Here is a 15,360-nt window from a genome sequence, read left to right as displayed (position 1 = left end):
AGACACTTAACTGACTGAGCCACCCAGGTGCTCCTCAAGACCCTTTCTGAAATGGACAGTCTATTTGTTCCCTGGGGAAGTATGTGTATGTGGTGGTGGTAGTAGTGATGGGGTTGTTGCCTTTTGAGATGGCAGTCTATTAACCATTGATTAGCTCTTAAGACAAGATCTTACCCTTTACCTTCAGAGATTTCTGAATGTAAATATGTGAGATACCATTATGTGTCCTTGCTACTGTGACATTCACATTTTTACTTGGTTAAGATCACAAAAGAGGGAGTGCCTGGCTGGCTTGGTCAGAAGAGTTTATGACTGTATCTGGGGGTTGTGAGTTTGAGCCTCACATTGGGTGTGGGGCTTACAAAAAAAGAAACAAACAAAACTTTAAAAACACAAAAGAGAATATAAAAATGGTAAGGTGCCTAGTTGCATCCAGGTAGGTACCTCTAATCAGAAGATGGATTAGTAAAGTAAGAACTACTCACTAGATTACTGTAGTTTGTGCCATAGCTCATTAATCCAAGAATTCAGTGCTTGAGTCTGATTCCTGTTTCTTGGACTCCTTAGCTTACCTTTTACTACACTACACACTACATTCTTAAATCATATGGAACCTTTGGTTCCCAGGAGAGCTAGTGTTAGAATATAGCCAAATATGTGTTTTATTCTGTTGACTGAGTTAATGGCTGAGTTATATTAAAAATATTTTGCTATGCTCAGCACTCATAATGAATATAACTCTTACGTAAATAAATTACTATTAGAGATAAAATATATCAACATAGATCCAGTTTAATAATATATGTAACATGTATTCAAAAAACTGCTATTTAAATATATGTGTGTGTTGGGCGCCTGGGTGGCTCAGTTGATGAAGCAGTGACTCTTGATTTCAGCTCAGGTTGAAATGACCTCAGGGTTGTGAGATCGAGTGCCATGTGCTCATTATAGAATCTGCTTGAGATTCTCTCCCTCTTTGTCTCCCTGCCTCCCCTCTAAAATAAATAAATAAAAAATCTTAAAAAAATATGTGTGTGATTCTGTGCATTTTGAAATCTTAGCCAGCGATATTTTATTTTATTTATTTTTTAGTGATCTCTATGCCCGGTGTGAGGCTGGAACTTGGGAACCCAAGATCAAGAATCACATGCTCTTCCCACTGAGCCAGCCAGGTGCTTTTAGCCAGCAATATTTAGTTGGTAGTTTGAAGCAAGACTGTTTTATTCACTTAGGAATTAGAGTGTCCAGTAGTTAGGTGCCTCCAAAAATTTTTGAACTGCACCTTGGAAATTTACATATTAATACAATAAAGAAGTTTCCAAGGTGAGGATATAGAGTTATTAGAACTTTCAAAAGTTGTTTTTTCCCCCTAAGATTTTTTTTATTTATTTATTTATTTATTTATTTATTTATTTATTTATTTATTTATTCATTCATTCATTCATTCATTCATTCATACATTCATTGAGAGTGAATGAGTGCCCACGAGTGTAGTTGGGGGGAGGGTCAGAGGTGTGGGAGAGGGGGAGAAAATCTCAAGCTTACTGCCCACTGAGTGTGGAACTGATAAGGGGCTTGATCTCATGACCTTAAGATCATGACCTGAGTCCAAACCAAGAGTTGGATGCTTAACTGAGCCACTCAGGTGCCCTTTTTTAAAAAAAAAATTAGACTTTTTCAGTCAGCCTCCCCCTACCTAGCTTTTTATTAGGCAAATGTTCAAACATACAGAAAAACTAAAAATGCATTGATATCTTTAAAAAAAATTTTTTTAAAGATTTTATTTATATGAGAGAGAGACTACCAGCAGAGAGGAGAGGGAGAAGCAGGCTCCCTGCTCACAGGGCTCCATCCCAGGACCCTGGGATCATGACCTGAGCCAAAGGCAGGTGCCCTAAAATAATTGTAGTTTAGATACTTTTTTTTTCTTTTTAAAGATTTTATTTATTTATTCATAAGAGACAGAGAGAGAGAGAGGCAGAGACATAGGCGGTAGGAGAAGCAGGCTTCATGCAGGGAGCTCAATATGGGACTCGATCCCAGGACTCTAGGATCACGCCCTGAGCCAAAGGCAGATGCTCAACCCCTGAGCCACCCAGGCATCCCTAGATACTTTTCTTTTCTTTCTTTTTTTTTTTTCTAGGTACTTTTCTATAAGGAATTTAGATCTGAGATTATAAGACAATAATGAAAATGGTTAATTTTTTTAAATTTAAAATTACAGTATAAAATATGATGGATTGTCTTTCTTGTTTGAAGCTAAGATACAGAAATTGAGAAACATCCTTTTTTTTTTTTTTTTTTTTTTTGAAACTGATCCTTTTTAACAGCTGAGAGGAAACTCCTATGATCTTCTGGTTCTGTATCCCATTTCCATAGGTTGGTAGAAAGATAGACACATAGGTGATCAGAAAACAACTATTTATTGAGTCAGGCACTGTTGTAGGCTCTGGGAATATAATTGCAAACAAAAATGACAAAAAAAGGTAGCCTGTACTTTTTTCAGCTTATACTGTAATAAAGAATAAACAAGCCAGTTATTGTAATTATAGATTGTGACAGATGCCATTCAGGGATTTATTTATTTATTTGAGAGAGAGTGCCTGCGTGCCAGCAAGAGTGTGCACACACACGTGCACACAAGCACGTGGGGGCGGGCAGTGGGGCAAAGTGGGAGGGAGAGGAAGAGTGAAAGAATCCCAAGCCAACTCTGTGTTGATATCATGTGCTTGATACCATGACTCTGAGATCATGACTTGAGCAGAAGTCGAGAGTCAGTTGCTTAACCAACTGAGCCACTCAGGTGCCCCACCATGCAGGAAATTAAAAGAGGTGATGTGATAAAGAGTAAAGAGGCAGGTAGATGAACAAAGAAGTATATAAAAGGGTAAGCTGCCCATGCAGGAAATAATTCATCTCATAAAAGTACTTTTTTAGATCTGAAACTTTAAACACGTATAGTCAGAGTTTCTCCTAATTGTTATCCTTGAAAATTCATACAAGTGAGCAGCTCTCATAAGTGCATTTCTTCTGTTTTTTTTTTTTTTTCCTATTCCTTCTCATACTTCTCAGCAATATTTGACTCTTTTGGTTACTCTTTCTTTAGGAAAAATATATTTACATATATATAAAATATATATTTTAAGTTTTTATTTAAATTCCAGTTAACATATAGTGTTATATTCGGTTCAGGTGTACAGCATAGTGATTCAACATTCATACAACACTCAGTGCTCATCATAACAAGTGTACTCCTTAATCGCCCTCACCTATTTCACCTGTCCCCCCACCCACTTCATTCTGGTAACTGTCAGTTTGTTTTCTAGAGTTAAGAGTCTGAAGGAAACGTATTTTGGTTCTGTGACTTTGAACTCTCTTGATTTTTTTCCCCTTTTCTTTTCTTTTTTTAACTAATGAATTTATTTGAGAGAAAGAGCTAGTGCATGTGTGCACAAGTAGGGAGGGACAGAGGGAGAGAGAGAATCTCAAGCAGATTCCCTGCTGAGCGTGGAGCCCCACTCCAGGCTCAATCCCAGGACCTTGAGATCACAACCTGAGCCAAAACCAAGAGTTGGCTGCTTAAAACTGAGCCACACAGGTGCCCTTCTCCCCCCCACCTTTTTTTTTAGTAGAATCTATGCTGGGCTTGGGTCTTGAATTCATGAACCCAAGAATAAGAGCTGTATGCTCCACTGACTGAGCCAGCCAGGCATCCCAGTTTTCCCCTTTTTTGACCACTGTGGATTCTCCTTAATGTTGTTAGCTTCAGTGTTCCTTGGAGTTCTTTCTGGGGTTCCCCTCTAGCTCTCATTTGCACACTGCCTAACTGGTATTATTCATTCCCATGGCTTCAGTTATAATTTGTTGACCATTCCAAAATGTGTCTCATTCATTTCATAGATACTTATAGAGCCTTGACTGTGTGCCTGGTACTGTGTCCGTTCAGGGACACTGTGTCCCATTGAGGACACAGTGGTGAGCAAAACACCGAAGTTTCTTCTCTTGAAGCTGATAGCTGTTAAGAACTTTAAAGTCCGATCTCTCTCTGGAGTTTCAGATCCACATTACTGTTGTTTCTCGGACATGAATGTCTTCTGACACGTCCAAACCTGAACTTCTCTCCCAAGCTTGTTGCTCCTCTGTTCCCTGTGTAAGGGTTACTGCTGTCTGCCTGGCCAGATAGCTCATCACCTTAACTCTTCTCTCTTCTTTCTTTTCTTTTTTTAAAAAAGATTTTATTTATTTGTGTGTGAGAGAGATTGAGCATGAGCAGGGTAAGGGGTAGAGAAAGAAGCAGAATCCCTGCTGAGCAGGGATCCGAACTCAGGGCTCTGTCAAGGACTCGGAGGATTCTGGATTCATGACCTGAGCCAAAGGCAGACACTTAACCCACTGAGCCATCCAGGCACCCCAGCTCTTCTCTCTTCATTCTCATTGCTACCTTCTTTTGTTTCCAACTTTTAAATATTTCTTCTTCGTATTTTATTTGTTTTTTTTCCAACTTTTAAATATTTTTGGAATCTCTACTTCTTCCAAAACCATTTCCACTGCACAGTACAGACTGCCAGCATCTCTTGGGCCAAATCCAAACTCCATAGAGGTGGGATTTTGTGTCATTCACACTGTTTTCTGGTATCTGGCACAAAGGAAGTATCCAATGAATATTTCTGAATAAATGAATGGACAACTGAAACTGTCCCATGACTGATCTGTCTGCTTCCAGTATTGCCAACCTATAAACTGTCCATCACACTGTACCTAGATTTCTCCAAAATGGAAATGTGATCCAATCTTTCCATACTTAAAAGCCCTTAGTGGCTCTGTCTAAAGTTCCTAAGATACAAAGTGTTGTGATCTGGCTGCTCCTTACCTTACCACCCATCCTTTCCTTTTTGAGCCATCATACTGAACCCTTGGAGACTTGGAGTTTGTTTTGCACAAAGTATTTTCTCTCCAGGCCTTCTTAAAAACTGCCTCTTTGCTTGGTACTGTTTCTCTTCTGTTGCCTGGCTAACATGCATCTTTTGGGTTTCAATTCTGGAATGCCTTTTATGAACACCCAAGGATGGATTATGCCCATCTTATATTGTCCCACAGCATACTCTCCCTCCCCCTCACGTAACACTTCCAATGTTTTAGCAAACTGATCCATGGCTTTAATTCCCCTACTAAACTACTAGGATGCAGTAGCTATTTAATAGATATTTGTTATTTAGTTGGAGGGATGGATGAATATGCTAAAGGTCAAATTGCTAAGCCTAAGTATTTAAAGTTCTCTTTTGTGCATTCAAGTTATTTGTCCTTACCAATGGTGCCAAGTTATGCTAAGACTTCCAAAAAATTCTTCAATAAGTCTTTTGACTTTTGTACATAAAAAACAAGACAAAACCACTTCTGAGGGTAGTTATTGCAAATGATTTACCTACACTGTCTTCTACATGGTAGATATTCTAGAACTACTTACATGTTTAAATTGAAATATCATAGGCATTATTTCTGCATTTGCAAAGGTTGGGCTAGGTGATCTTTTTTTACTTGCTTTTTTTTTTTTTTAAAGATTTTATTTATTTATTCATGAGAGACACACAGAGAGAGGCAGAGACACAGGCAGAGGGAGCAGCAGGCTCTGTGCAGGGAGCCCCATGCGGGACCCGATCCCCAGACTCCAGGATCATGCCCTGAGCCAGAAGGCAGACACCCAACTGCTGAGCAACCCAGGCGTCCCTTTTTTTATTTTTTTATTTTTAAAAATGTATTATTATTTTTTATTTTGTTTTTATATATTTTTTAAAAGATTTAATTTATTTATTCATGAGAGACACAGAGGCAGAGACATAGGCAGAGAGAGAAGCAGGCTCCATGCAGGGAGCCCGACATGGGACTTGAACCCGGGACTCCAGGATCACACCCTGGGCCAAAGGCAGACGCTTAACCACTAAGCAATCCAGGGATCCCTGTTTTTATCTTTTTTCTTTGGTTTGGTTTGGTTTTGGAAGGTACCTAGGTGATTTTAAAAGTCATGTTAGTACCACGATTCTCTGATTATTTTAAACTTTAAAAAAATTTTATTTTTATTTTGTAAAAGATTTTTATTTATTCATGAAAGACAGAGAGAGAGAGAGAGAGAGAGAGAGAGAGAGAGGCAGAGACATAGGCAGAGGGAGAAGCAGGCTCCATGCAGGGAGCCTGATGTGGGACCCTATCCCAGGACTGCGGGATCATGCCCTGAGCCAAAGGCAGAGATGCTCAACCGCTGAGCCACCCAGGCACCCCTGATTATTTTAAACTTAATGTGGCTTTCTTTTGTATTTTAAAATTTTTTTTTTAATTTTTATTTATTTATGATAGGCACACAGTGAGAGAGAGAGAGGCAGAGACTCAGGCAGAGGGAGAAGCAGGCTCCATGCACCGGGAGCCTGACGTGGGATTCGATCCCAGGTCTCCAGGATTGCGCCCCGGGCCAAAGGCAGGCGCTAAACCGCTGCGCCACCCAGGGATCCCTTTCTTTTGTATTTTAATTTTAGATTTGTTTGAGTTGCTGCTTGAGAAATAATTTTGTTTGAATAAAATTTCCACACAAATGAGGTTAAGTGCCCAAACTTAATTTTATCAATTTGCTTAGGATCTTTTGATAGACATTTGTTTTTTTCCCTAAGATTTTATTCAGAGTTTATTTAGATTTATTTATTATTTGAGAGAGAGAGGGCATGCGCATGTGAGAGTGAGAGAGAAATGAGCATGAGGAGGGTCAGAGGGAAGAGGGAGAAGCTAACTCCTGCTGAGTGGGGAGCCCAAAATGGGGCTTGATCCCAGGACCCCAGGATCATGACCTAAGCCGAAGACAGTCACTTAACTGACTGAGCTACCCTGGTGCCCCAACATTTATTTTTGAAGAAAAGTTCATTCTGAAGAACAAAGTATTTTATTTCTTGGGCATTGAAAATATATTGGTTAAAAGCCTCTGCTAGCCTATTATGATATAAGTACAATTTCTAATTTCAATGATCAAATCCTTAATTTGAATTTTCTTTTAAGTTACTTGTTGCCCTACCCCCTTTTTTGTTACTGCTACCTATTCAAAAACAAATATCTTTTATTTTTTAATTTTTTAAAGGTTTTATTTATTTATTTATTCATGAGAGACACACACACACACACACAGAGAGACATAGGCAGAGGGAGAAGCAGGCTCCATGCAGGGAGTCTGACGCAGGACTCGATCCCGGGTCTCCAGGATCACACCCTGGGCCGAAGGCAGCACTAAATCGCTGAGCCACCTGGGTTGCCCCCAAAACAAATATCTTTTAAAAAGTTAAACAGGTTGTACAGAAGTGTGGAATCAAATCAACAGGCTTTTGTAAAACCAGAAGGGTAACTTTTTTTAAAAAAAGGCTATTGTCCATGGTTCTACTATGAAAATAGTCTGCTTGAACTTGTTTAATGTGATTTGGGAAACATTTGACAGAAATTACCCACTTATTTGTGTCTCTGTTCAGTTTTAACTCTTTCTTTATTTATTTTTTTAAAGATTTTATTTATTCATGATAGACACAAAGAGAGAGAGAGAGAGAGACACAGGCAGAGGGAGAAGCAGGCTCCATGCAGGGAGCCCGACACGGAACTTGATCCCAGGTCCCCAGGATCACGCCCTAGGCTGAAGACAAGCGCCCCAACCGCTGAGCAACCCAGGCTGCCCCAGTTTTAACTCTTTAAAAAATAACTTTTATGCTGGGTTAGGAATTCATCCAGTAATTTGCTCAGTATTAACCAGCTCTAAGCTTGCAGAAGGCCAGGAAGCGAGGAAAGATTTCTGAATAGCTAGGATGAATGTCTCAAAGTTTGTGTACTAAAGTTCATGATGTTGGCCTGCTGAATAAACATTTAAAGGCAAAGTATATTCATAATAACCTTATTTTATTCTTTTAAATTTTTTTTATTTTTAAAATTTATTTTTTATAGTATCTTTATTTTATGAGAGAAAGAGTGCACACATGTAAGTGGGAGTTGGGTGAGATGGAGATGGAGAGTGAGAGAGAGAATCCTAAGCAGGTTCCATACCCAGCATGCAGCCTGATGCAGGGCTCAGTTTTAGACTCTGAGATCATGACCTGAGCCAAAATCAAGAGTTGGGTGCCTGACCAACTGAACTACCCAGGTGCCCTCATAGTATCCTTATTTTATTTTATTTTATTTTATTTTATTATTTTATTTTATTGAAACAGGTTTTTTTTTTTTAAGGTTTTATTTATTTTAGAGAGAGCAAGAGTGAGAGAGATCACAAAGGGAGAGAGAGAAGCAGACTCTCTGCTAAGTGCAGAACCTGACCAGGGGCTTGATCCCAGGACCCTGAGATCATGACCTGAATGCATGGGCTTAACTGATTGAGCTACCCAGGCACCTGTTTAATATCTTTATTTTGAATAAAATAGTTTCTTAGCCCTCAACAGGTTATAAACAGCAAGATTAAGAGAGTTTCTACTAGAGATATGTTCTTATATATAACAAATAGCAGGAGTCTCTGAAGTAGGCTACTGAAAATTATAAAAAGTAGTACAGTGTAGTGGCCAAGGGCAAAGGATCAGATTGCCTTAGTTCACATCCTAGCTGTATTACTTCCTACTTGTGAAATCATGGACAGGTTTCTTTTCTTTTTTTAAGATTTTATTTATTTGTTCATGAGAGATAGAGAGAGAGCCAGAGACACAGGCAGAAGGAGAAGCAGGCTCCATGCAGGGAACCCGACGTGGGACTCGATGGATCATGCCCCGGGCCAAAGGCAGACGCTCAACCGCTGAGCCACCCAGGCGTCCCACGGACGGGTTTCTTAATGCCAAACCTTAATTTCTTAGTTGTAAATAGGGATAATAATAGTAACAACCTTATAGGATTCTTGTGAGAATTATACCAGAAGAATGAGCTTTTCAAAGCTTCAGGCATTTGGTTAATCAGTACTAAATGTTATTAATATTTCTTATATCCACCTATCTATCCATCTCATTTATTTGTTTATGAAACAGATGTTAGTTTAACACTTTGTGCCTGGACCAGGAGTATGAAAAGGATTAGTCCAAGGTCTTGCTATTGAGGAGATCATAGTCTAGTGGGGAAGGCTAATGTAAATAACTAGGGCAGCCTTAGATAAGCATTTTAGACAAGTACTGTATATTCAAGGTGGTTAAAACCTAAAACCAGAGGGATAACTCCATAGAGACAGGGTGGCATTTAATTAGGTTATGTGTCACAAATCCAAAGTATGAAGAGTTGAAAGTGTGTGACATATTCAGCAAACTACAAAAACATGACATTTATTTTTCCAATATATTTAAGTAATAAATATTACTTAATATTACTTAGTTTTCCATGTGTTCTTTTTTTTTAAGATTTTATATTTATTCATGAGAGACAGAGAGAGAGGCAGAGACATAGGTAGAGGGAGAATGGTGGTACTCGCAGAGATGTGGGACTCGATCCCAGATCCTGGGATCATGCCCTGAGCTGAAGGTAGATGTTCAATTGCTGAGCCACCCAGGCGTCCCTAGAAATACTTTTAATTTAAACGATGTTATATAAATATTTTGGTGCTTCAGTTTTTCTTAAAAATAGTTATGAAGACTACTTCATTTCTTAGTGATACTAGTCAACTGATACTATTAATATTGACCTTGAAAATTTTCATTCCTCTAATAGACTGCATTTATTTAATTAGATTGAGTTGATTTTTTTCTCCCTGTGAAAATTTCACTTTATATAATTGTCAACACATATTTTTTCCCTTAAAATTTTTGTTGTGGTAATATATTCATAGCATTAGAGTGCCTGGGTGGCTCAGGTGGTTGATCTGCCTTTGACTCATATCATGATCTCAGGGGCCTGGGCTCCAGCCCTGAAGTCGGCCTCCCGGCTTAGCAGGAAGTCTGCTTCTTCCCCTGCCCCTCTTCTTGCTCGTTGTCCCTCTCCCTTTCACTTTTTTTTTCTCTCTCTTTCTCTCTCAAATAAATACGATCTTCAAAAAATATATACATAGCATAAAATTTATCATTTTAACCATTTTTAACCACATAATTCAATGGTGTTAAGTATATTTGCCTTGTCATGCAACCACCACCTCTTTTCATCTCCAGAACTGTTTCACCATCTCAAATTGAAACTCCATACCCATGAAACAGTAATTCCCATTTCTCCCTTCTCCTATCCTCTGAAAACCCATCATTCTATTTTCTGTCCTTATGAATTTAAAGATTTTACTTATTTGACAGACAGAGGGAGCGAGCACACAAGTAGGCAGAGTGGTAGGCAGAGGTAGAAGGAGAAGCAGACTCCCCACTGAGCAGGGAACCTAACATGGGGGACCCTGGGATCATGACCTGAGCTGAACGCAGATGCTTAACAGACTGAGTCACCCAGGTGCCCCTGTCCTTATGAATTTGACTACTCTAGGTACCTCATATAAATGGAATCATATGACATTTACCCTCTTGTGTTTGACTTGTTTCACTTAGCATGTTTTTAGGGCTCATCCATTTGTAACATATATCCTAATTTCACTCTTTTTTAAGGCTGTATAGTATTCCATTATGTGTATATATAAGCCTTTTATCAGATAAATGGCTTGCTAATATTTTCTCCCATTCTATGTGTTATCTTTTTACTATAAAATTTTTTTTAATTTTATTTATTTAAGTAGTTTTCACATCCGATGTGAGATTCAAACTCACGACCCCAGAATCAAGAGCCACACGCACACATGCACTACTGACTGAACCAACCAGGCACCCTTCTTTTTACTTTCTTGATAATGTCCTTTGAAACATAAAAGTTTTTACTTTTGATGAAATGGAGTTTTATCTGTTTCTTTTATTGCCTGTACTCTTTGTGTATGTAGAAGAAACCATTGTCTAGATAGATGTTACAAAAATTTTACTTATGTTTTCTTCTAAGAGTTTTGTAGTTTTAACACTCTTAAGCTTAGGTGTTTCATCTATTTTGAGTTATTTTTTTATATGGAGTCCAAATCCATTCCTTTGCATGTGGATATCCAGTCCCAGTAGCATTTGTTGATGAGACCATTCTTTTCTCAGGAATTATCTTGATACCCTTGTTGAAATATAATTGATTATAAATCTGAGGGCTTTTTTTTTTTTAAAGATTTTATTTATTTATTCATGAGAGACACACACAGAGAGACAGGCAGGGACACAGAGAGAGGGAGAAGCAGGCTCCATGCGGGGAGCCCAGTGTGGGACTTGATCCCGGGACTCCAGGATCACGCCCCGAGATGAAGCCTATGCTTAACCGCTGAGCCACCCAGGCGTTCATGGACTCTCAGTTCTATTTCATTGATCTATACATCTATCCTTAAGCTAGCACTATCCTGTTGTGACTACTGTCTTTTTGTAATAAGTTTTGAAATTGAGGAATATGTCCTCCAACTTTGTTCTTTTTAAAGATTATTTTGGTCATCTGGGCCCATCAAATTTCCATGAAAGTTTTAGGATCACTTTGTCAATTTCTGCAAAGAAGCTAGCTTGGGTTTTCATAGGGATTTTATTGAACTTGTAGATCAATTTGGGGTGTATTGCCATCTTACCAATATTAGATCTCCTGATCCATGAACATGATGCTTTCTATTTATTTGGATTTTTAGTTTCTTTCAACAGTGTTTTGTTGTCAGAGTAAAAGTTTTACGTTTCTTTTGTTAAATTCACTTCTAGGCATTTAGTTCTTCTTTGATGCTTTTGTAAATGGAGATGTTTCCTTAATTTCATTTAAAAAATAAGTTCTTGGGCAACCTCGGTGGCTCAGCGGTTTAGGGCCGCCTTAAGCCCAGGGTGTGATCCTGGAGACCCGGAATTGAGTCCCATGTCAGGCTCCCTGCATGGAGCCTGCTTCTCCCTCTGCCTGTGTCTCTGCCCCCCCCCCCTTCTCTCTCTGTGTGTGCCATAAATAAATAAAAAAATATATATATATATATCTTTTTATTTTAAAAAAGATTTATTTATTTATTTATTTATTTATTTATTTATTTATTTATTTATTTATTTATTTTAGAGAGAGAGAGAGAGGGAGGGTATGTGTATGCCCAAGTGTATGAACAGGAGAGCAAAGAGAGAAGAAGAAGGGGAAAAGTAGATTCCCCTCCAAGCGCAGAGCCTGACATGGGGCTCAATCCCAGGGCCCCCAAGATGATGATCTGAGCCAAAATCAAGAGTTGGATGCTCAATTCACCGAACCACCGAGGTGTTCCTAATTAATTATTCTTGGAGTAAACTCTACCCGCCATGTGGGACTTGAAGTCATGACCTCAAGATCAAGAATAGTATGCTCTATGGACTAAGTCAGACAGGCACCCCTTAATTTCATTTTCTTATCATTGCAAGTGTTTAGAAATACAACTGATTTTTGTATATTGATCTTGTATCTTGCTGAACTTACTTATTCCAATAGATTTTAAAAATATATTATTTATTTATTTATTTATTTGACACAGCACAAGCAGGAGGAGTGGCAGGCAGAGGGAAAGGGAGAAGCAGGTTCCTCGCTGAGCAAGGATCTTGATTCAGGGCTTGATCTAGGACCCTGGGATCATGACTTGAGCTGAAGGCAGATGCTTAACCACCTGAGCCACCCAGGCACCCCATATTCTAATAGATTTTTTGTGTGTGGATTTCAAAACAATATTCATTCATTCATTCATTCATTCATTCATTCATTCATGAGAGACAGACAGAGAGAGAGAGAGAGGCAGAGATTCAGGCAGAGGGAGAAGCAGGCTCCCTGCAGAGAGCCCGATGCAGGACTCAATCACAGATCCCAGGATCATGCCCTGAGCCAAAGGCAGGCACCCAGGTGTCCCTGTTTGTGGATTCTTTTTTATTTGTTTGTTTGTTTGCTTTTTAAGATTTTATTTACTTATTCATGAGAGACACACACAGAGAGAGAGGCAGAGACAGGCAGAAGGAGAAGCACGCTCCATGCAGGGAGCTCAATTTGGGACTCGATCCCAGGACTCTAGGATCATGCCCTGAGCTGATGGCAGACACTCAACCACTGAGCCACCCAGATGTCCCTGTGTATGGATTCTTGAAGACTTTTTTATATATACATTATCGTGTTGTCTGCAAATAGAGGCAGTTTTACTTCTTTCTCCACTGCCTGCATGCCTTTTATTTAATTTTCTTGACTAATTGCCCTAACTAGAACCTCCTGGTACAATATTGAATAGAAATGGCAAGAGTAAAGTTTTTGTTTTGTTTCTGATCTTATGAGGAAAGCATGCAGTCTTTACCTATTAAATATGATGTAGTTGTGAGGATTTGAGGGAGTTCCTTTCTGTTGTTTGTAGAGTGTTTTCATTACGAAGAGATGCTGAATTTTGTTAAGTGCTTTTCCTGTAATTAGATAAGTCAGTGCTATTCAGATATCTTTTTAGGTTGGAGTGTGTGGTTTTGTTTGTTTGTTTTAATGTTTGGAAATAACCAGACAGAAGTCTAATTTTATAACAAGTTTGGTAGTGTAAAAATTCTTTAAAAAGGTGTGTGTGTGTACCTGAAAATTAAAAATTACATGTGAAAAGCTAAAATAATGACTGTATCCCCTCCTTGGTAGGATGGTCAGGGAAGGTCACGGGGGACATAACATTTCAGTTATGAAATGAAGAATGAGGAGGAGACCATCAAAGGAGAGTGTTCTAGGTAAAGGAAATGAGAATTTAAGGTAGGAAAAAGTTTTAATTAAGGAGTCAGCCAGTGTCGAGGAAAAAGAGGGAATGAAGTAGTAGAATCATGGAGGAGCTGCTCACTCACTGGGCTTTATAGGCCAAGGTAGAGTTTAGAAGTCTACACTTAAGTAGCCATTGGTGATCTTCAATCAAAGCAATAAAATGTATCTTTAATTCATACTAAAGTATTTGTAGTGAAATCCTATGATGCTGAGGTTTGTTGAGGGGAAAAAGGAAGAATACAGACAAAACAGTATGTGCCATGTGCTGACAATTGTTGAAATTAGGTGATAGTATTTAGCAGTTTATTTTACTGTTCTATTTTTTTTTTTAAGATTTTATTTATTCATGAGAGACAGAGAGAGAGAGAGGCAGAGACATAGGCAGATGGAGAAGCAGGTTCCATGCAGGGAGCCCAATGTGGGACTCCATCCCAGGACTCTAGGCATGCCCTGGCTGAAGGCAGGCGCTAAACCGCTGAGCCACCCAGGGATCCCTCTCTCCACCATTGATGCATGTTTGCGAATTACCATTAGACACGGAAAAAAAAACCCACAGAAAATAACTGGAAAGAAAAGATGATCCACTGTTTGGTTTAAGATTTTATTTATTTATTTATGTAAGAGAGCACAAGAGGGAGAGAGAGCATGACTGGAGAGAGGGGCAGAGAGAGAAGGAGAGGAAAAGGAGAGGGAGAATCAGACTCCCAACTGAGTTGGGAGCCCAACAGGGGGCTTGATCCCAGGACCCTGATATCATGACCAGCTGAAGTCAAATGCTTAACTGACTGAGCCACTTGGGTTCCCCTCACTGATTTTTTTTTAAATTTTATTTATTCATGAGAGACACACACAGAGAGAGGCAGAGACATAGGCAGAGGGAGAAGCAGGAGCCCGATATGGGACTCGATCCCGGGACTCTGAGATCACGGCCTGGGCTGAGGGCAGATGCACTTAACCACTGAGCCACCCAGGCACCCCTAAAATGATCATGTTCTATTACATTTATACAATTATGGATGATAGTTTGGGCAGTAAGTAAAATTCTTTGTGTGTGAGTAAAATTCATATGTATAGTACTTTTTGGCTATTATCTAAAGGTTTTATTTGTTTATGTTTACTTACTTTACCTATTGATAGATAAAATACATGCTCTTTGTGAAAAACAAAACAGAACCAAAGCATTATAGAAATACTTCTAGAATCCTGCCTGTTAGAGAAACCTCATTTTTTAAAAAAATTATTTATTTTGAGAGAGAGAAAGACAGCGAGTACAAGCTAGGTTGGCGGAGAGGAGCAGAGGGAAAGGGACAAGCAGACTGCCTACTGAGCAGGGACAACCCCCCCGCCCCCTAACGTAGGTCTAGATGCCAGGACCCTGAGATCATGACCTGAGAGGAAGGCAGATACTGAACCAACTGAGCCACCCAGGCACCCCTCCCTGTATGTTTGTTTGCCAGCACTTGACACTCAGACTTTTTTGGCTTTAGTTTTTAATCTGATATTTGTAAAACAACCTTTTATTTTAATTTGCTTTTCTCAGATCACTAGTGTGGTTGAGCACATTTTCTTACATTTTGATGATCTATTTGCCTTTTCTGTGAATTGCCTGTTCAGTTCAGTTTTATGTCCTCATAACTGGCA

General features: G+C 39.1%; 1 protein-coding gene across 4 annotated transcripts in view; it reads left to right on the top strand.

Moving 5' to 3' along the window:
• The window catches only part of SPAG9 (sperm associated antigen 9), a 142,007-nt gene that overhangs the window by 5,709 nt on the left and 120,938 nt on the right, over window positions 1–15,360 (top strand). The gene's annotated exons all lie outside the window — the stretch shown is intronic.

The sequence above is a fragment of the Nyctereutes procyonoides genome, unplaced genomic scaffold (assembly GCF_905146905.1).
Source record: "Nyctereutes procyonoides isolate TBG_1078 unplaced genomic scaffold, NYPRO_anot_genome, whole genome shotgun sequence".
Lineage (NCBI taxonomy): Eukaryota > Metazoa > Chordata > Mammalia > Carnivora > Canidae > Nyctereutes > Nyctereutes procyonoides.
Note: the sequence above shows the minus strand (reverse complement) of the source record. Positions and strands in the feature narration are given on the sequence as shown.